The following is a 23,665-nucleotide window of genomic DNA, read 5'->3' as shown; positions in this document are numbered from 1 at the left end:
CATGACTCAACTTCCATAGGCCCCATCTTCTTGCCTTTGCCAGCTAACAGCTTTGTTGTCGGAGCACAGTCTCTGCAGAGGACACTGTCTCAGTGGCACAGATGTCACAATGGACAGTCCATGACCTAAAGAAGGAGAAGCACAGGGAAAAGGGGATATCACTAATGCCACTTTTCCCACATATTTTTGTCTTCAGAACCATCAGAGGAGGTCTGTGTCTCAGATATATAATTGTTCCTTGTGGCACTTCAGGATGCAGAGAGAGGTGCTGGGAGAGGGTAATGAGAATGGTGGCAGGGAACAATATCTGGCAAAGCCATGAATTGTCAATTATAACTGTGAATTATGTTATTACATTCCTTTCTGCCATGAACATATATATTATCAAGAGGGTCCTTTACCTACCAGGAGTCACCCAATGCTGGTGACTCTGTTGGGCTGAGCAAAGGCAGAATTGACTCCAGCAAATCCAGTGTTGATGGAATGTCTCCTTGATGGCCTCGCTGTCTTGTGTTATCCAGAACAGGCTACAGAAATGTCAGCAAACCTTGGGATGCTGTTACATGTAACTGGTTGAACATGCACATTATGACAACTCAACAGCAGCTGAAGGCCTAGTGCAGTGTCTGTAATGGCCAGCCATGTTTGGAAAGAGATGTAAGAATTAAGGTAAGCTGCATCATTTGGAATATAGGTTGGTGGTAGCGTGCTACGAAAGTTCCTATCCACAGGCAGGAAAAAGCCTGACCTGGCCATGATGACAAAGACAGCTTCTGAAAATGCAGGCATCCAACACACATCCAACATTGCCTGAGTTAATGCCTATAGAGTGGGTCAAACATCCTACTCAACCATCCATCAGTCCCTACATCATAATGACATAGGACCCCCTTTTATTCATTTGGTGAGCCATCAACTCAGCTTGACAATTTGTAGAGCCACAGATCCAGCAGCTGGAGAACCCATTTTTAGTAAAACTGTTAGTGTTCTCTCTAGGACACTACAAGGTGTGTAGTGCCATGGGGTACATCATGAAGGGATAAAAAGTGTACACCATGACAGTGCCTACCACTCCCATGACAGCCTCAGTGATGAACTTTGCCTCAAACTAGTCTGCTACCCATCACAGAAGCTGATAGCTGTCCCTCTGCACCCTTGGCCTTAAAGGCTGTATGCTGACAGTCTGAGATGTGTGCAGACTCACAGCACAGTATGTCAGAAGATCTTCACATGTATACAAGTCCCCTGTACCTGCTGCTGCCAACCTTCCCAGAGGCAACAGTCCCATGGAGTGTTAGTCCCTGTCTCCCAGAACTGATGCTCTACAGCAGAGAAGCAGGGATCAGCCAGCCAGTTGCAGTCAGGCAAAAATCTAAATAGCTCCTCAAAAACAACGGGGCCAGAACTGTTTTTTCTGTTTCCAGGTATACTGGGTGCCAGAGTTGAAAATAGGTATGACTCTGAAAAAGGCCTTGCTCCTGATCGAGGTCCTCACCAGAAAAGCCAGCAGCCCACACACTTAGGATCCCTGACAAAAAACATGCAGTAGGAGAAGATGATGGGGCTCATACAAGGCCTAGGTGCAGGCATCCAGGCAATACAAAGTTAGCAGATGAGTTCAAGCTCTTCTGTTCCCCAGGTGGTTCCCACTGTTTCCCTCAACTTTTATCCCCCCAAAATGCAAACTGAGTATGTTTCCTCTCTGAGCATACTGAAGAAAGACTAAGAAACTGTAACTGCCACAGAGGCAGTTTGGCTTCAATTACCATTGTTCCAATCTCCAAAGAGAATGAGGAGGACTGTGCAAGTGACTGCACGAATCCCCATCTGGAATGGCCATATTTGATACAGGGCACTAGACCCAAGTGGACCATTCTGGTCATCAGGAGCTGAAGACAAGCTGGTGTTGAGTAGGTCTCTGCTATACATTATACTACCACTTGGCAACCCAGTGCTCTGAAAGGACAACTTTTCTGAGAGGCACTGGTGCGCTTTAACACAGTGCCACATGGAGCAGAGTTAGGTATCTCCTGACTTCAGGGCTGACTTGTAAGGCAGCCATGGAAATTGTGAGCAAGGAAACTGGCTATTATCATCTGCTTCTACAGTACTCTGGGAAACAAGTCCTTAGGTACACCAGCTGTAAATAAACAGGTTCACACAAAAGATACACTGAGTTTCTTTGCTTAGTGGAAACACCACAGCAATACCACTGGTACTGATTAACTTCCTGGGCCACAGAACAGCAATACCAGACTGGTGACAGCCCCATGCCCTCCCAAACTGTCACCAGGATCTGCACTACTCTTCAGTGCAACTACCAGCAGCCGTAGCTCAGCTGAATAGAGTTGAAATAACTAATCACCCAATCTCAGGTAATAATGGCAGGCCTCAAGCTCTATGATTGCAAGCATCTAGCATATGTACAGATGATAAATGTCCCCTGGAGTTACTACTCAAAAGACCAATTTCAGAGTTTTCATCAGAAAGGCTTGGCTCCTTAAAAATCTGTTCTTTCATTTGAAGTCCGACAGAGGTCAGAACCGCTTGGTGTCTCTGTGTGCTGCAATGAAAGGACTGTAACCTCCTTCAAGTGGGTCACTAGGAACAATTGGCTTCACTATTAACTGCATATGTGACTGTCATTGCATCTGTGACATTTTTGTTTTCAAACTCCTCTTGATAGCCAGAAGGGTTAGAAATGGTAGAGGTGCTGTATTGACCTGAAGTGCTTGGGTCTGCAGGCATCTTACAGTACAGTGACAGAGGAACAGCAGCCACTTCTCACCATCAGGAAGTCACAGAATCATAGGATAATTCAGGTTGGAAGGGACCTCAGGAGGCTCTAGTCTAAACTCCTGCTAAAAACAGGGTCAGCTGTGAGATCAGATCAGATTGCTCAGGACTTCAGCCAGTTGGGTATTGAAAATATTAGTACGCTTGTGCAATGTATTAACATATGCACTAGATTCTCTGGAAATAGGTGTGCCTCTCTGTGCAACCTGTCCCATTGCTTTCCTGTCCTCAGTCAATTTCTGCAGAAGTATAGAAGTACACTCTGCATGGTCTTTGAGCCTAAATTTCTCAGAAAGCCCATGTTGACTCGACAGACTACACCTCCCATGTTTACCAGCATGCCTTTACAATGTAACGGGGAGGCATGCTCCAGAGTCCCCACACCCTCACACTCCACATATCTCTTCAAAACCCCATTCAGTACTAAGGGTGCCCAGCCTCCTCATCAACTGTTCTGCCCACATCCCTGTACAGCATCAAGATGCTCACCAGCTCCCTATCCCCACCAAACCCATGAGGGACTACACACAGTCATAACCAGACCCAGTATTTGCTCCACCACACAGCCCTGAGCAAAGCACAACCAGTGTGGACCACCATGGTTATCGTACTTACCCTCCTCCCCCAGCTCCCCCTTCCCCTCCTAGTAGCAGCGTCCTCCAAAGTGCCCCCTCCTCGGATATCACCAGCTGAACCGTGACAACAGGGTTGCCAAGCAACATGAATCCTCCAAGCAACCAACCGCAGCAGATTGCAGCAACCCATCACAGATAACTCAAAAGCCGGGTGGGCCTGCTACCATTTTGTCTCTCAGCAGCTCTTCTATCCAGCTATAGCTAGGATCTACTCAGGTCCATCATCTTCTCTTCCCTCATTGACTAAGAGCACTGGCCCAGGTACTCATGCCATTGCCAAGCAGCCAATATGCCCACAGCTGATCAACACATACCCAACAGCACACACAAGCACAGAGGCCAAGGAAGTCCAGCCAGGAATGACCTTCATACAGGCACTAAAGCACTTCCCTGTCTTGAATGGATCACCAGTCTTCTGTCTTACCCCTTGCTCTTCCCCCAGCCTTGGTGGTCACACGCTGCAGGTGGTTAAGACACTGCTCCACATCACCCACACAGAGCTGTCCCATCTCCAGATAGCATGCTGACCAGCCTGGTCTGCACACATGCAGAACACTGATGAAGGCAACTTGGGATAGCAGTTGTATCTGCAACACAGGCCTTACACTTACATACCCAACACTACCTCCACCCCATTTACTCTCTGGCCTCTCCACATCCTGACAGCTGCTTCAGGCTGTCCTCCTGTATCTCCAGAACCAGGGCTGAGACCCAAGGAAAAGGCTTAGCACTGCTCTCAGCCTAGCCCCATCTCTCTGCCCTTCCCATAATCATGCTACATACCAAGGGTCAGCTCCTCCACATCAAACCAAGAGAAATGATCCAAGCATCCACCACCTGCCTCATGTTTTCCTTCCCCTCAACAGGGCTGTTGCAATACACAGAGCATTTTCTCCAGTCTCACCTCAATCTTTCAAAAAGAAGCAAAATGTCCTTTGGAAACACACTTGGTCCTTGCTGACCCTCAGCAGATGCAATGGCAAGATCATCCTGTAGAGGAGGGTGGTTCAACCAGACACCCAGCCACAGGGTAGGCAGACACAGTCCCCACAGAACAAGGTCCCCAAGGGATGTAAACCACGATATCAGGAGACAAACACACAGCAACAAGATCCACTATTTGCTGCAGCCCCTCCTTGCTCTTTCTTCCATCTGTCTCTTCTGCTTTTCTTAAGGAAGCACCCACAGCATCTCCTGGGACCAGCACTAGTGACACCCAAACACCAAATTCCTTGTCTTACCATCACTTAACTTCCTATACAAGAGATCTGGAGACAGAAGGTCCTCTTTGTGCTTCACTGTCCTGGAGGTTTTAAGCAAATACCATGGGCAAGTGGGAAGCAGTAAACTCTTGGAAGGCATTCATAGCACTCCAGAGAAATTGAAGGTTTGGTCCTGCTGCCCGCAATCAGCTGCATTCAGAGGACGTAGAGATCTCAGGGTAAGCTGAGTGCTGTCTGTACTCAGCATAGCCTGAGAAAGAGACTCTCCAGGCTGCCTTGAGCAACCTCAGAAACCACCCCAAGAGAAGACTGACCTCAGGGGCTCGCATGCTGGCACCATCTGTCTGGTATGGGTGGAGTACAAGGGCAGCCCAGATAGCTAAAGGACTCTATAGACACACTGTTTTTACCAGGCGTATCACAATTAGGAGCTGGGATCACCCCCATGGTTTGCTCCAAGTTGACTAAGGACAGAAGGCTTAGAGGAAGGCTCTGTCTTGTTCAAGGCCACAACTCTGGGCACCAGACACAGTTTTAAAAGGAGCGTTTCAGGAGGACAACAGCAGAACCATCTTCTCTTATTGTTATTTGTGTTTTACTTCATGTCACATCACTCATAGCCCAAGTCCCAGGCCCCACTAGGAAGACAAAGTTTTCCCTGTCACAAGCATTGAGCAGCATCTGCACAGCCAGCGAGGGCAATGAGGAAATTAGTTTGCAAAAAGACCCATTCCTTACCCACAGACATGAGCAATGGAAGCAGAGGTGTTTCAACCTAATCAAGGGGTTGCTTCTTTCCAATGCATGTCGCCTTGTGTCCTGACTGAGAGACTTGGGAAAGGGCCTTGGTCCCCAGATCGAATGCTAGGCTTGACAGGGCATGTCTACACTGCTCCATGATACAGTACACTGACATTAAAAAATCCTAATTGTGACATGCTAATGTGGCATTGCCCTGCCATTAATCAGCCGAGGCACAGTAGCCTGCTGACATTCTGAATTTGGTCTGTCCAGACCTAGCTTATGTATACCCATGTCCATCTCCATTGACTGTACAGACATCCCCTTGTACAGATTCATTTTAATCAAAGCAGACTGAAAAAGTTTAGATTAAGTAAATCAAGTCTTCCACATAAAGGGGCTGCATAGACTTAATTAAATAGATAACTGGGCCAACCTGGATTAAACTAGTGCAAATTTGGGTATAGACAAGCCTTTCTTTTTCTTATTAAAATCATTAACTAATCCAAGTTTTGATTGGCATTAACTGCATGGTAACAAATGTGAATCCTCAGTCCAGTCTTCTACTGTCCCTGTCTCCATCTGGCCTCAAATATAACACATGGAAGAGCTGGGCACACTCCCAGTCCTGCCCTCAGAAATCATATTTAGTGGGTTCTTACCTGAAACCCAAAGGACCCAGTAAGACTGCTACTTTTTCCATAAAAATAACTTTATGGAAGTATCTATACCACCATTCCTCAAGGAGGAATTTGAGCAAGGCTCACTCTTACAGAGAAGCTGTAATTTCTGATGAAGCAGCAGTTAACCAGATCATTCTGTTTCAGCATCTCATCTATGGGCCCTGTATAGGGTTGATGATATTATCCTATTTTTCCTTCCCAGCTAGTTAATAAGAAATCCCCTTTCAAAGGTAATTTCCATTTTAAATCACCCACATTAAGAGAGACATGTTTAATACCAATAAATCCTCTTTCTTAAAAGAGACAGAGAAACCAGGCTCATCAGCTGACTAAATCCTCTCCCCCCACCCCCATTTATGCCTTGCAATCTGTAGATCTCACAGAAGGGTAATCTAAGACAGCTGTAGTTAGCTAGCTACACTTCCGAGCACTAAGATGCTCCTCACTTTGTATTCACTCTGTGCCAAACCAAGGTCACAGAGATGCAAGGAGCTAAAAGACTTTTCTCACTGTAAGGGAGCAGTAGTCTCAGCCAGAGATGCTCAGAGGCTGGGTTTCCACACACCTCCTATGGGAGCCTCTCCCTACACCAGTCCTACACTGCAAGTCAGTGTGGGATGCATGCTATCTAAAGGCTCTGCAGGTGAAATTACTTTAACTCCTCAAAGCTGCTTAGGCACACTTAGGAGAACCAGCCACTGACTCCCAGAGGGATCCCTATGCCCCAAACACATGCCCTGAGGGCTCCTCCTCTGCTCCATCCCTCACCATCAGCCCTTCTCCTCTCCATAGGGATTTCTAGCCTCATAGCTCTTGCAGACAGTTTTACCACACCTTTGGCAGAGAAGCAGGTAGCAGCCTTTCCAAGACTCTTGGGTGCCTAAAAAGCAGCCAGCAGTGTGGGCAACGCTAAGGCAATGCTCCATCAGAAGCCAGAGGAGGGTGACCTCGAAGGACCTCCCAGGGTCAGGACTGCACTAGCACCAGGGCAGTGGCACAGTTATCTCGCTTGTCTAACAGGAAGAGACACAGCTGACTAAGGGGGGAGGATGGGGAGCTCTGAAACCTGAATAAACTCCTTCCTGCTTCCCACTGCTGTGACAAGGATCAGAAGTAAAAACTACAAAGATAAGGCTTAGAGAAAAAAAAAATCAAGGTACATCAGAAAACCTTGGCCTGGCTGAGCTCAGTGATGACAAGAACAGACCCAAAGTCACCCATGTGATATTCCCCTGCCTCATCATGCAGGTCCAGTAGTCAGACCTTCTGCTAGCAAGTACAGTGCTGTGTTGCTGCAATGGTGTCTCCTGGGAGAGAACTGCCAGCTCCCTTCATTGATCTGAGATCATGACACGAGGTAGATTTCAAAGTAATTTTCAGGATTCCTATCTGAAGCACATGTTGGAAAGTATAATTCATCATGTGCTTTTCCAGTTAAAAGTCTGAACACCTTAACTGGGAAAACAATTTGTTCATTTGCTCTGGATACATCCATTTCCCCACAAAGTACACAAGCTCCAGCTCTGCAAGCACCCCTATAGGTAAATATAGTTATGCACATGCATGCCAGACACAACGTGGCCATCAGCAAGTACCTACCTGTGTACCTGTATAAGGTGGGGCCTGTCAGAGTGGGGGACAGACCCCAGTGATCTAGGAGGTCCCTTCAGTGGTGTCCCAACCCTGTGGCAGGACCCTTAAAACCAGATCTTTCCCTTCCAGAAGCACTGCTCAGACAAAGCCTGTTGACAGAGGAACATTTCAAAAAGAAGCTTCGTTCTTTAAGCAGCATAAAGCTAAGAACACAGAAGTCTTATTTTGTGCTTTATTGTTTAAAGAACCTTGGCCCCATTTTTCTCCATGAATCTATGGCTGACTGGGCGCTGCTCAGCAGCAAGAACAGCTCTTCCACTGTGGGAAACCGCCCTGCCTTTACTGGAGCAGGAAGCCATCCTCCTCCTCCCTCGCAGCACTCTTTCCAGTCTAGATAGCATGGATAATTATATCTGTTTCCATGCTCTGCTTAACCAAAGTGGTATTTCTTAAACAATTCCATAAACACAGACAAGAGCACTTTGCTTTCAGTCTTATACTTATTTTCCACCTAAGATCCATTTCTTGGTCTGAGTGTGAATAAACATTAAAAAAATAATTTAATCTTATAGTCAATGGGGAGAAAGAGGAAGGGCAAGAATGTGAGTTGGGGAGTTTCATGGCTTATTGCTCTGCAACTTGTCATAGTATGTCATAGCAGTTAAGTTACATTACAACACAAGACCTAGGATCTACCTATGTAAACCAGGGTAAAGCATACAAAGATTAATATAAAATTTGTACAACTTGTTCTAAATACTGCTGCTAGGAAAAAAAAAAAAAAAGCACACAAGTTAAGGGAAAGGGGGAGGGAAAGCACAATCCTCATTTTCTGTTATTCAGAGATCATTTTAACCTGTTCAGTGGACAAAACATCTTGCTTGACCAAAATCTTTTTGCTTTAAAAAAGATGAATTAGTACCCTAAGTAACTTCTGCCATGCCCCAGGGTGGAGTTAGGTGCGTGCTAGAATATTCCTATGTCTGTATCTGCACTGAACTGTTAAGCAGATGCTCACTGAGGAGAAAATAGACTGCAATAAACTGGCACTGACACAGATCTGAATCGCTGGAACTGCCATACAGATAAAATTCATTTAAGAAATGTGGTTTCCATTTCCATTTTCTTTTAATAAAAAGCTATCAAAACATTAAAAATATCTACTATTTCAAAGAGCAGACTATACACATAAGTAAGAGAAGGAACAGAGAATTTTACTGATGTAGAATGTGAATACATCACAAAACTGGACCTCATGGAAAAGCCAAATTAAAGTCCCTTTTCTTAGCAAGGAGCAGATTCTGTCCTCATCTACACAGCTGACAGGCACTCAAGATCTGGTCCATTTTGGAAGCTGTAGCCAATGTACAGGAGCCCCCCCATATCTCCCCAGCAGGAGAACCACACATGGGAAAGAAGAGAGCATACAGTGCAACAGACCTAAGTGAAGATCTCTACTCTGTGCTGATAGTGAACTGCCCTTCCTTCCTCAGTGAATCTGCTCTTACTCTCAGCCCTCTGTCCCAACCAGTACACAATATGAGCCAGTATACTCTAGCTCTGCTCTTTCCAGAATGGGGCAAGACTCTAAAGCAGTCTATTCTTTGATCTTGGTGCGATCTCTCCGAGTTCTGCCCAGGCTGCTTCAAAAGCATGTAATGAGCTCCTGTCCATGAGCAGTCATGACAAAGCCCCAAAATTACATATATAAATTAGTTTCTCCTCTCATGATCCTGAGAAGAGCAATTATTCTGCCGAATTAACCTGCCTCCAAATCAAGCCTTTGGTCCTGCACTCTAGGAAAGATTTAAGAATATGAATTTGAAGCACCCTTGATGCTCAGATGAGATCAGAAGCAGGAGTGAAAAGCTATAATGGATCCTCTCCAGTAAGCTCTGTAAGCCAGGCTGACAGCTCCAGAGCTGGTGGTTAGTTGTCACATCAGCCTTCTAGAGATACGTAAAACCCAGACAGATCCAACATCCTAAATGCCTGCCATTATGTACCAAAAAGAAAAATTGCCATACTAGCCTAATTGGTGATGTCTTTTTTAACAATGTAAATGAAGATCACCATGGATACTATAAGTCACTGCATACCTTCAACTCTAAAGTAAAACAAGAAAAAGTTTGAAGAGTTTAAAATTCCATTTTTACTGGCTATGATCTCCCCACACTCTGCCTTGAATATTTCTTCTGGAAACATTCAGCATCACAGTGTCCCGAGTCCCATCTCTTCATGCTCCCTTGTGCTCACTGTCACAGGGCAAGTGAGATGCCTTGAACCACCCTATTGTGGGAAAAACATGGTCCAAGGTGGAATATCATCCATGCTGCTGCAGAAAGTTCTCAGGTCACTAGCATAAAAAGATAGCAATCCAGAATCAGCAAAAACATCAAGATTACCAGAAAATTAGTAGGAGGCTCATAGCTATACTGAGTTTTTGGTCTCTGGGAAGAAGCTAAGCAGCCATTTCCTTACAGCTACATTTTGGCATATGAACATTTTTGCACTGGCTTAAGGAAAGCTAAAGAAGTACCAGTGCTGCTTTCAATAATGCCTTGAAAAGTACCTGTGATGAAGAAAAGGAAAATACAACATTTTTGGGAGGTTCCTGAGACAAGACCCAAACACCTCCCAAGACCTCTACTTTCCTTCAGGCTCTCAGGGAGCAGAAGGGGCAGACTGCTCCACAAGAAAAAGTGAGAAAAGACAGGGACTGCAGGACCATACTGTCACCAACACAAGCATAGCCCCACAACACCTGAGCAAGGCCAGTACAGCAATCATTCAACAACCACAAATCAAGTCCAAGGTCAACCCAGGAAGCCCAGCCACATTCATTAAACTTGAGAGCAGACCTGCTTACTACAGAGCAAGGCTGAAGCTATATAGCGTTCCCAGTCCAAGGAGCAGAGTGGGTGTGTGGGTGGGGGTTCCAGGTAAGGCTGTTCAGGGCAATTAGAGCCCATCAGGGCAGTTGGGGCTTGACAGCAGCTCACTTTGGGCACTAGGCAATACTTATGTCTCCATTTCCCATGTATGGGCCGTGAGTCAGCTTCCATGGCTGCTGCTCTGAGTTTTTCACCTAGCAACAAGAGAGACGGATGGATGGGGGGGTGTTAGGCAAAATGAGATGAGAAAGCCAGAAACTAAATTGTCAGGGAGATTAAGGGATGGGTGTGGTGCCTGAAGCTATTTGAATTTCTAAAAGACAAAGTTTGCGGGTAGTCCCTTCTGCACTTTAGCCTTTCCTGGGAAACCATGACCACCTCTGGTGGGGTGTGGGACACATCCATCTCTCTCTTGAGCCATGCTGCACATCAGTGTGCTCCTGTGCTTTGACCTGTGTGTCAGAAACTCCACACCAGCTCGGCTCTGACAAAAAGGCTTTGCCATTTGTGGTGCATGAGCTTACCTGGAACCTGCCTCTCATCAGGTGGCACAAAGGGCTCTGTCAAAGGGTAACCACGAGGCAGTCCTTGCCATGCCCACTGAAGTATGGCAAGTGAGCATCACCATAGCTGATTATCAGCTGGTTGAATTGAAGCCACTGGGAGCACTGGAAGGCATGACACCAGATGCTGCCCAGAGGATAACTCCCATCAGGGCCCTCTGTCATGACATGCCACACTATAGCCATCACTGCTGGTGGCAGGCTTAGGATCAGGAGCAACAGACAGGCTGCCCTACCACCTCTTCCCAGAGGAGAGGATGCTCTCAGAGACTCGGGGGTCAGCACTAGGGAAGGCTGTGCCTCCTCAGGCTCTAAAAAAAGGACTTTGTTCCCGCTCAGCATTTTTTTTTCCCATCTGGGCTAAATCCACTCTTAGCAAGAGATAACTATCTCCAGGGAAACAGGCTCTCTGTGCTCGCAGGGACTCAGACAGCTACCCCTCTCCTTTTGCCATGGGGTCACTCAGCAGTGAGGCTGAGGCACACAGGTGCCGTGGGACATTGGGCTCATGGGGCCACCCCAGGCCAGGAGCACTGTGAGCACAGGATGCTCCAAGACAACATGTGCTGGTCTCCATGCTGGAGCCAGGGCTACCACAGGACCTTCATGAGCCTGCCCAGCCCTGGAGAGCTCACACAGAAGTGATTAAAGGGATTGACTGTGCTCAGAAATCTCTCATTACAGAGACTGACTCGTGCAGCCTGCTTTGAATCTTCTTCTTTTCTGCCCAAAATAGCTTCATGTTCTCAGCACCAGTTTTCTTTGCAAACTCACTTGCTGCCCTCCCTCCCACCACAGAGAGCCAGACATGTCCTGCTCACAGAAATCCTACCCAGCTGCACTACAGCATCCCCGTCCCCCTACAATCCCCCTCCATCCTCTCCCCAGCTACGCACTGCAAGTCCATGGGATGCTTTGGGCAAGCTGGAGGGACAAAACATCTCAGGGGGAGAGGGAGTGATATGAAAACAGGCTGAGCTCACTGTAGAGCCCCACAGGCCCCTTTTCCAGCTTGCTCAGGTCAGTCATCACCTCTTCTCCCTACCTGCACAACCTCTGGAGAAGCAATCCATGTCATGACAGAGGAAGGTTTCACCCAGCAGTTTCTGGTTTTCCTATCTCTAGGCTCAGCCCTCAAATCTGAGCCCCAAGGAAATTCCCACGGCAGCTATATTCTGGGGTCATCTTTTATTCCCACAAGCCAAACTCCATTTGAGAGAGCTGCTCTGCAATAGCATCTGAGCTGGAAAGGAAACAAGCCTGCAAAGGTCTTCTGGGCTACAGTCCCCCACCCATGGGTGGCCATGAGACCTCTCTTATGGGTGCCATCCCAGGTAACCCAGCCCTTCCCTGCTTTGGGGACCCATTCCCAAATCTGTGACCACCAGTCCTGGGTACCTCTTCCTTGCATCCAATACACCCACATCGTGTTGCTGCAGATTTATACCCAGGTTTCCACGCAGCCCTGTCAGCAGGTCTGCCCTGCTGGGACCCCAGTTGAAGAAAAGCTCACGTCAGCAGTGGACACACTGCCTTCCTGCACCCCAGACTTTCAGGCACGGCACAGTGCAGAAGCCCAGCCCTGACACAATGCTCACACAGAGTTCGTTGCAGGATCCATGCCTTATCTTGCCTCAGCATCTGAAAGCAGACTTTGGCTAAGTAAGTCCTACATGCTGCTATTTAAAGTAAGCCAATTTGTATTCATTCTGCTCGCTACATTCACCAGTTGTTCTGAATTGTGTTTGAAGCTGAAGGGAAGAGGAAATGTACAACAAGAAAAAATTATACACTGGTAAATTTTGTTCTAATCCCTTCTCCTCCCATTATTGCTTCCCCTTTTTTGGGTTTCTTTTTTGTTTTCTGTGTTTTATGTATTATTAGCTTTAGCATAATTTTGACTGAGAAAATATGTAGCTGATAGGACGGACTAATTACACTACCTAGAAGAATTAATTACACCATCTGTGACTGACAGTGGAGCCTGACTCGTTGCTTCCTGGTAGATGGAGCTACAACACCAGCTGCCCCGAATCTTTCACTGTAGAAGGCAAAAGAGGAATTACTGTAGGAAACATCATTTAAAAGCCATTACTTCTCTTTTTTGAGCAATTTAACATCATTGGGTGACCTAGCCTGACTGGCCGAGTCAGGGACGAGGCTTATCTGCCTTCCCTTGTGATCTAGAAAGGAAATATTTCTACACCTATCCTGGCCCTCTGCTGCTAGCAATCAGCTGGCTCAGTCAATCCTAGGAACTAAAATAGGCCAGGGCCCATTTGCAAGGCAAGTGACACAGCGCAGCTCATGTCCCTATAGCTACTCTTCTCTTCTACACCTTCACACTTCCCTGGACAAAGCTGTTCCTGAGCTGGAGCCAGGCTTTGTCTGCAAGTTGGCACAGGGTAAATCTGTGCTGGGGGCTGCACTAGCAGCATGATGGTCAGGATGATCACAGGACAGGCAGTGCCCTGGCCCTGCCTGATCTGCTCACAGAGACTCCCAAGATCAGCGTTTGCTGTTTTGCCCCTACTCCAGCAGAGGTGGGAGGGCAGGCTGCTCTCTTGGCAGTCACTGTGGATGGATGAGAAACCACAACACCATGGGGAAGCAGGGGGTTGGAGACAGTGAGGTTTTGCCTTGCTGGAAAGACTGCATCTCTTATAGGTTCACCCACCAAGTCCTGTCAGCCTGCTGCTGGCATGTTGTCAGCAATGGGCTCTGACTGTAGCCCTGAAAGGATGGTGGCAGCTTTGGTCTCTGCAGCCAGCTGAAAATCTGTCCTGGTTTCTGTCCTGGCTTACAATGGACCTGCTGAACATTGTCGCGGCTGAATGTGAGTGATGGAAGATCTGTTCAGATGCACAGCCTTGAATGTGTGTTTTCAGTTAAGGCAGGGGAGTGGTGCCCACATGGGTCAGGAAATTTTAAATAGTCATGCTTTAAGGTAGCTGTTCCTGCCCTTTTTGCCTCCAGCTCTGCTGCAGTTCTTTTCCTCCCACTCCTCTTTTAAGCCCACTCAACTTACACAGGATAAGCTGTTGTAGTTACGATGTTAGAGGAAACCTCCTGACTGCATAAACACATCCCTAACTAAAATTCAGGACTCCAAGCATACAGTTGTATTTATACCCCCTTACTATTGTTTGTCAGGTGCACATTAAATGAACAAAAACCACTGGGCTCCCCAGCCCATGATCTCTAGTTTTGACCAGGGATCTGGTTTCTCTTGTTGCTGAACAACTCAGTGCAGTGATCCTTAGTCTGAAAAACCTGCATTCTTCTCTAGGTAACCAAGGAAGAGCTCAGGACATCCACTGAGACCTGATGTTTGCCTGACTCAGTTTTTGCCCCAGGTCTTGAACAGCAGCCAAATAATATTTTGGTTAAGCGTCTAGGAAACACAACTAGCAGGACATGGACAGATCCCAGGGAATTCCCAGGCACTCACAGGGGAGATGAGCTTTATTTTGGACCTGATATTGGGAAAGGTCCAAGATGGTGACAAGGGACTGTCAATGCACAAAGATGCTCTGGCCTCATCCTGTAGGCAGGATGCCAAGAACAGCCCACAACTCTTTAAAGGGCTTTTTTTACATCATGAAATTCCTTGGCGGGGGATGAAGTACCAAAGTACTAGTCCTGTACTGCCAGAGCAAGGATTCATGTCTGGCTCATAGCAAATATTTGCATAGATGCATTTCACATGGGAGAAACTTCCTGAAATCATCCTCTTCTGGAAAGGAGAGGAGCTACAGAGAGCAACAAAATTTGGTGTTTTTTCTTTCCTCCTCCCCAGGTAATCCTTGTGCTTCTCATTCTCATCGAAAGGAATTCTCCACTTCCAACTTGGGAAGTGTTTTTCCCTGCAGCCTATGGCCGCTCCCAGCTCCAAGGACATGCCACCAGTTTCTCTTGGAATGACCATTTTCTGCACTTGCCAAGTTCTGTATATGGATGAAGAGTGGAAGAGTGTGCTGAAGTAGAGCTGGGGAGCAGAAAGGAGATGTGGCAGTGAAGAAAGAGGAACAATAAGCCAGAGGGGGTCTAAGGAAACTGTGTCTATGTGAAGTAAAAGAACATCTGATGAAGGGGAACAGTTGCTGGGGAACAACAGGAAAAATTTGGGGAACCACAACAGCAACGCAATGAGTGAACAAAATGAGAGAGGAAAGGAGGAGCAGATGTATGGAGAAAAGACAGGGACATGTCAGTCTGCTGTTTGCAATACTGGAAATAGTGATGAGGTGAAAGATTTGGATCTGGTACAGGATATTCATGCACACATTTTTTAAGAAGCTGTTCCTGCATTTTCAGCTGAGTATTTCTGTGACCTTGAAATGTCACTTTATTTCTTTATACTGTAGCTTACTTACCTGTCACTTGGAAGTAGTGATAATATTTCTATCACAAAAGCATGGGTATGCTTAAACAAAAAGCTTCAAGATCACGGGCAGAACTGCAAAGTATTGTCACATTTAGTCAGGTTTCACACACATATAGATGTGCTCAGATGACCACATATATCAATAACTACACATATGTAGATATGTAGATATAAATATATTACAAAGATATGTATTCCTTTTTTTATTTATTTGGGCCAAGCTGACATTTCATGGTTGCCTAGTTACCAGAGAACAATGATGAGAATCTGTTTAGTATATATTGCATGCAGAAGGGAAGGGAGAGGGCAGCTGGATATCATGTCAGACACAACCACTTGTCGAGGAGATTAGCCCTTTTGGTGGGAAACATGGAGAAAGGCAAAAGAGATCAAAGCTGAAAGGAGTTCAGACAGAGAGGCAATGAGCTGGGGCATGTGGTGCATGTAGTTCTTGGTGTTCCCATGACACCTCCATAAGCATGAATCAAAGCTCAGGTCATCGGGAGTCATGGAGTGTTCATTACTTTTGTGACATGTTCCAGCTCTCAAGTTAAACAGACATTAGGAACACCACAAGTGGTTACAAAATCTGCCTCTGTTTATACCAGACCTCTACTCTCCTGACCCCCATCCACACCAACACTGACATCCTTGCTCCAAAACAGATGTCTTTGCTAACTGTAAGGAAGAAGGGGGTTTTGTTGGTCAGAGCAAAAAGTACTGCAGTAACCAAAAGCAACAAAAAAGCACATTATGCCCTTCTAACTGCATTCATTCTCTCTAAGATTCGCCTCTACTGCAGCTCGCAACCATTTCAAAATTCGCTTGGCCTGATTTTGTAAACTCATGGAGGAGTCTTAAGGTTCAGGAACTCATCTCACCGTTTCACTTCATGTTAAAGGTAGTCTGGATAAATTTTGTTGATGGAGAACAGCTTTTCCAGATTGACATCTTGTGTTGCCAGCTCTCACACAAGCCCAGAAAGTTTAATGAGGGAGCCTGAATTTGTCCCAGGACAACATAAGAGTGGTTTATGTATCAACATTCCCTTGGGAACAGAGCTTCTGGAGTTCAACCCTTCCTGAAGGCACTTCTAACAGCAGAAAAGGAGGTTAAGACAAAACTAAAGGTATCGTGAATTTGCTACAATTCATATATTAAAAATAGAACTGCTAAGCTTAGAGACAGGCATACAGCAATTAAAGAAAAACAGACTTTTGTGATAGTTAAGCTGCCAGAAGTTTACTCTCTGCTTCATCCAGTTAAAAAGATGTTAGAACACAGTCTTTGTATCAGGGATCTAAATTTCAGGCAAGACTTTTGTCCTGGGTATTGATCAGACATGTACTGGATATGTTACTTATCTTAAATACATAGTTCCCTCATGGGATTCCACTGAGATGTAAGTCTTCTTCCCATTCTCCCCAATCTCCAAGAAGTCCCTATGACTCATAACATTAATATTTAATCAAGCTATGTTAACTTTTCTTCCAAATTATTATTGACTGTCCTAACTTTAGAGATGCCGTTGTTGTCCCTTGATCATATCTAGGAACAGCTCCTGACAAGATAATGAAAAAACCTCTGTGTTGATGAAGTTAAACACCAATGTTTAACTTGCCTCCAAACAAACTGTTTGCATGTTCTTAAAGAAATATTGCTAAAACTGTCAGAACATATGTCTGGTACCAGACCCAAAGGACCACCCAGCCCAGTGCTCTGACTGCAACAGGAAACAGCAAAGGCTTAAACAAAGACAGAACAAATATATAGTGATCCTTCTCCCACTGTATTCTTTCAGCAGGCACATATCTATGGCTGAGAGTTTCCTGAGCCAAAGATCACATCTGCGTCAATGTGTTTAGCAGATCTTAATGGCCTTTTTTTTTTCCATAAATGTGTCAAGATGCTTTTAGAACTATTTATAATTTTGCCCTGCACACTATTCGGTGAATTCCACAGTTTAAGCATTCACCAGATGAAAAAAATGCCTCTTTTTGGTTTTGACTGATAAATTTACTGGGGATTCCTACTTTTCATATTAAGAGAAAACAGTAATTTCCTACCTGTCTCTGTGATCCTCCTAGACCTCTGTCCTGTCCTACTCAGACATTTCTTTTCCAAGGTGAAAAGTCCTAACATCCTACCAAATAAAAGGGAGGGTTCGAATTTTGCTGCCTTATGAGCTGAAACATTGAAAAGTGCACAGAAAGATAGGAAATTGTATAGATGTAGTAGGAAGTAGATATACCTTATACAAACATACTAATGAGAATAGCATATGCAATCCATTATCAGCTCTTGATGAAGACTGGACAGGATAGTGAACAACCAACCCTTGGGAGAACAATTTGCTTGGGACAAATTATGCCTGCCCCACTACTGAAGGATATTGTTACATCAGAACAGTAAAAGCAAACATTTGTTCATAATTCAAACTAGTTTCAGCTCAGCTAAGCTGATCCCAATCAGCTGCACTGCCACAGAGATCAGATTTCTGCTATATTTCTATCAAGCCCATTACAAAGCCTGTTCCAGATGAGGCTGAAACCCATTCAGCAGAAGTGGCTCTGACTGCCTGAAATCTGATCTAAATTACAGCTCCGGCAAATTTTAGATCAAGTTTAACTGAGCAGGTTTTTAAACTACCTTGAATTTTGGAGGCATATTCTCCAAGTCTGGAGTTTGGGTTTTTTCTGTACTCATGTACCCAGGTAAGTACAAAATATTGCTTTTTAATCCCTCTGCAGGACATAAGTCCTCTTACTGCCTCACCAACCTGCCTTCTGGGCTGTGCCATAAATCATGCTGGGAGCAAAGTGTACAACATATAGGAGCTATAGAAACTACAAAAGAAAGACAAAGACCTTGAAAACATCCAGTGGCAAATTATAACTCAACTTTATTCTGCAGCCTATATCCTCAAAGGTTGTGGCACCTAGAGCCAGATGCTTGTGAGAGATACTGAAGTGACCCTTGACTATTACACTGCCTACCTACTTAGCAAGACTTATTTACTTCATGTTCATCATGCAATCTGAAATCATCCAATAATAACTATTCTAAAAAAGTCAACCACGTTTTCATCTTTAATGTACATACTGTAGCTAAATAAAACCACTTTCGAGGGGTAAATAATTGCAGAGGAAGAGAAAAATTCAAGAGCGTAGGCTATGAAGATGCACTTTCAGCTGAAATGTTTTTAAAAGCGATTAGTTGAGGCAGAAAAGCAGGAAAACTGTTCCTATATGGCTAAACCAACACTAAAGGAAGGTTTCACACTAACTGTGGTAGATAAGTAGAAGAAAGCAAGGCGATACACATGAAGGAAGCGGTGGGAAGCAGGTTATGGTCTCGGAGATATAATAGACAAGAGCAAGGAACCTGAATCAGAAAGTTGCCTCAACCTGGGTCGAGGGGCAAGTCCCTTAATCTTCTCAGTCAGACAGCTTTTCCATTTGTAGTAGGGGCGTGGATCTTACAAATGGGGTATTGTGAGGATTAGCAGTGCGAAGAGGTTTAGGAATGTACGTCCAGTACAGCCAGACGCAGGAGTGAAAATCCAGCTCCTCCCCACAAGTATCGGTGATTCCCCCCCACTCAACGCACCTCCTCACCTGCAAGACCAACTGTGAATTATTCACTTCTCGGCCTCACTTCTCCTGCCTCTGTCCTAGCTCATAGGAGTTACTTCTCACTTCTCCCCCTTACTCCTTGGCACATCTCTGGTGAGATTCTTCTTTGCTCTCCTACCCCTACCACAACCTACTACATGGGTTACGGTGAAACAAGGTAGAATAGGAGTAGGTAAAACAACACAATCACAGCAGCATTCAAGCATTCAAGTGGAGAAAATAGTTTGGAATCTCACTTTTTCCCTTTTCCAAGCCTGGTACTACAATGCTAAAAGCTAGTGGAGCAAAACAAAGTCAACCCATTTTCCCCGAAGGTGACAAGGGAGGAGCACTATGCAGAACATCTGCTTCTTCCACTGTCCACTGACAGGAGGGCCACTGTCCTTTCTCCCATGTTGAAACCAGTTTCCCAGTCTTTTTCAGAATCTACAAAAAACACAGTAACCACCTGCTCAGTGAAACATAGCAGCACAGGGCAGCACAGGCACAGACCACAGAGAAATAGCATGAGGTGATGAGGGGACCTTTTCCAAACAGACCAGCTGGGTGTGAAGTCTAGGCAAGGCCAGGAAAGGGTGTGAAATAAGGAAACAATGCAAAAATCAGCTCCTGAATTACATGAGAATTGCTCTATTGGGAAGAAGGGGAGAGCAAACCTGGAGAAAGGTGTTGCAATGGACAAAGATCTGAAGTAAAAATAAGGGCTTTTCTGGAGGTAGAATTAAGACAATTGCTATGCGCAGGTCACACACATTACCCTACCTGTAATGACACCACCTCAGGAATCGTTCACACAGAAATAGCCCGTCCTAGATTTGGCCAGCAGTGGGATGAGCAGCACAAGACGAAGCAGGAGCTGTGTTGGTGGCTCTGCAGAAAGCGCTCTGCCACCGGAGACAGCTCTGGATGAGCACCTCCCTGAGAGACTGTAGCTGAAGATGCTGTCTGCCAGATGGCCCTGAATTCTTCCCAAAGCTTTGGAGTTTGTCGTGATTTCCTCCTTTTTCAGGGCTATGATGTCCTGCCTCATGCAAAATGAGGCTTCATCTGCTTTAAGCAGTAGTGAGGCAGACTGCTCAGAGCTCTCAGCATGGGAAACTGCCGTTTTTCTGAGGCATTCACAGGTAGCAGTAATACTGCTCACACCAAAAGCAGCTACCACACACTGTTGTTTCCAGTGGGGATGAAGCATGTCTCCCCAGGTAGTAAGAAATTTGCCCTGTGAAGAGCAGGCTGGGTCAGGAAAATATTCAGTTCAGGAAAAGAGACTAGAAAGCACGGAGAGGTGGTTTGTAAAGCCGAAGCGGACTAGGACCATGTCTGATCTCAGATGAGGGGGCCATCACCAAAGCAACATGATGTGCAGGGGACCAGAAGTGGTAAAAAGGAAGAAGAAGAGATCAAGTGGAAAAAGGAGGCTGCTGAGGGGCAGAAAAAACAGCAGATGAGACGGGAGAAAGCAAGCTGGATAAATGCTATTCTATCCCCCCTCCTTACTGAGCAAAAGCACTTTGAAAATAAGTCATTATTATTATGAACATAAAGAAATAATCCCAGTTTTGCTCTATCATCTGTCTGGTTGAGAAATGTCAGATGCTCGGGGAGGGGAGGAGGAAAGGTTGACATCAGACAACATCCATTTGTAAAATTGTATCTGCCAGTTTCCCAGCAGCTGTGATCTCCAGTTAATATCAGGAGCGAATGTGAAAGGCTAGACAGAGGGGAGCTGGGGGTGGAGGAATTATGATTTTCAGTTCTCTCAGGCAATACTTGGCACTAGAGCCAGCACTTGATAACAAATTGACTCAGTCACTAACTTGTATAGGCTCCCTCTCCAGTAATGGACTCCTCTCTCATTAGCAAATACAATTGACAGTAAAAATAAACACACTTGCACCCTCCCCCTCTTATGCTGCTGACACAGTCCTGATCGACGGATGTCACAAGTACATCAATGAAAGGAGAGGACAGTTGCTCTTATCAGCCAGCTTGAATACAGGACAGAGCTAATAATAATATCTTACGTTCACACAGTGCCTTTCTGTCATGATCCAAAACACCGTGGAGAACAGAGAGCAGTCTAGCAAGCTCTGAATGGTTTGCAGTAAGTAAATTTGAGAAAGGGCTCTCATTCTAAACTTCTCTGTTCAGTTGCTCAAAGAAGCCATATTTTAAGTTTATTCATTTTCTCCTAGCATTGACAGTGAACAATACCCAGAGTTAACAGCCTAGAAAAGAGAACAACACAAAGCAGACGGGCTTTGTTTTGTTTGCAAAGTGAACAAAGTCCCAAACAGTTCCTTTGTTTCTGAAGCACGTCTGCAAATACCTGTGCCTCTCCTAGTGATGAAGTATTCCAGCAAGCCTCAGGAAAAAACTGCAAAGACATTATGCCTGAGTTATCTGAGAATGAGAGGTGGAGAGAGGAAAGAAAGCATATTTGCTGCCTTTAAACAAATAATTAATCAGATCTTTTTGCACTGAAGTGCAAGTAGTTTTAAGAGATTTTTAAGATATTTTTAAGAGATTAACACTTCAGTGAGGAATTGTCATTACACCACATCATAATGAAGGAAAAATCTTCATCATTTCAAAAGTATGCCTAGGCATTAGCAGCGTACACATGCAGTAACACCAGAACATTAGGCACAGTATATGCCCAGCAGTCTGCAATGGCAGATGCAGTTTTGTGCTGAAGCAAAGCCTCTACTTCCCATCAAAGACTGCAAAAACTTCAGCAAAGAGCCATTATACACATACTCCACAGTCTATGTCTGAAGACACTATTTTGAGCAAAAGCCGTATGTAAGTCTTCCAGCACACAGTGTTCTGCATGCATTATCCCACTTCACGTTACTCACTGCACATATCCTCCTGCCTGAACTGTCAGCTGCAATCTCACCGAAAAGGGCAACAGAGTTGAACCCATTCCCCTAGTTTTTAATATCATGGAGTCTATCCGCTTTTCTGGGATTCAGTTTCTCTCCTGGGTGGGAGGGTTTCTGGCAAGGCCCCACATTTTCCACAGCAGCAGAATTTCCTATGGAATACATTTTATACCAGAGCTTTTCTTCTTAAACTGCAGGACTGCATTCTTCAGGGAATAACATTCTACTTTAAGGTTGTAAAGAAACCTTAAAATACCAAACAGACGTAATCTGATGCCACGCTGTCCTCCTGAATCCATGGCCAGAACATAAGGATCCTTTTCCATTCTCTTCCAGAGAGGTTTTATGCCTGAGCCAGCTCTGGAGCTCTTCAGCACTTGTTAGAAAGGCATAAAACCTTCCCTTTTCCTTACTGGCATCTAATCCTAATTAAAATAAAAATATTAGCTCTATTAGGTTCATCTTAATGGAGAAAACAGCTAAAATGAACCTGTGGTGCCTTAGCCCCACTACAAACAGTGGCTGATTTACCTAACCCCAAGTTACCTTCACTTCTCTCATTGCCTTCCCCATCAGCTGCTTTAGCAATGAACTGCAACCAGTGCAAAATCTATTCCATGCTGAAAACAGAGATGCTGTGCAAACAAATTCAGTGTGACCTCAATATTGTTAATGAAAAGGACACAATATTAACCAGAACATTATCATTTTATATGTAAATACATTATTTTTTTTAGAATTCCTCTAGAAATTGCACATGCTGTGGAAGGTAGGAAGTTTTCCATCAGCATTAAGACCCAGTCAATGGAAAAACATGAGTTTTGTTTCAAGCAGCTGGGTTGCAAGGCCATCTCAGACCTGGTTCCTTCAAAGAATCCAGCCTGGCCAGTTCTTCCCCAGTCACTTCTTGCTTCTGCTTACCCAGCACACCCCATCTACTGGCATATGTTCTTCACCAATACTTCTAGAGAGGAGTTTGTGGACATCAGCTTGTGGACTTGAAGAAAAAAGCATCAAACTCGGATCAGCCAAACTGGCAGTAGTGAGTAGTGTTAGGGGCTGGAGGCTGCCAAAATCTCAGTCCCTTGGAGGCTGGAGATAGGATTTTCTGCATGGACGAAGGTCCTAGAGGAAGTAGAGAAAAAGTGCAAAGGTTTCTTTAGGAAGAAGGAAAAAGAGGAAGGATATATGAGCCAATCCCCACCTTTCAGTTCAAACCATCAAGAACACATCTATTCCTCCTGAATGCTCTGAGCCTGAGATGGAAAGCCGTCATTTTTCCTTCCCAGTCTAACTGTGGTACCATGTTTTGCACAAAAACCCATCTGTTGTTGATGTTCAGTGTGCTCGACAGTTCTCTGTTCCCCTCCACCACAAGCTGTTGCTATAGGGTTCAGTTCTTCTCATCCCAAATCTCATTCGCTTTCTGCAGCCAACAAGCTGCAGCTCTGAATGACTCCTAAAGAGAAGAGAAGACATGCAGATTCTGATCTTGCTGATGGAAGTATTTGCTTTGCAACCTTTATCTTTTTCTGCTAGCACACAGGAACTCCTCTGTGTACAAAGACCCCTTTATTTTCATACCCACCTGCCCCAGATTTTTGCTCCTCCAACCTCCTGCATTGCG

This window comes from Strix aluco, chromosome 5 (assembly GCF_031877795.1).
Source record: "Strix aluco isolate bStrAlu1 chromosome 5, bStrAlu1.hap1, whole genome shotgun sequence".
Taxonomy (NCBI): domain Eukaryota; kingdom Metazoa; phylum Chordata; class Aves; order Strigiformes; family Strigidae; genus Strix; species Strix aluco.
The sequence above is the reverse complement of the archived record's forward strand: the minus strand, read 5'-3'. Positions refer to the sequence as shown.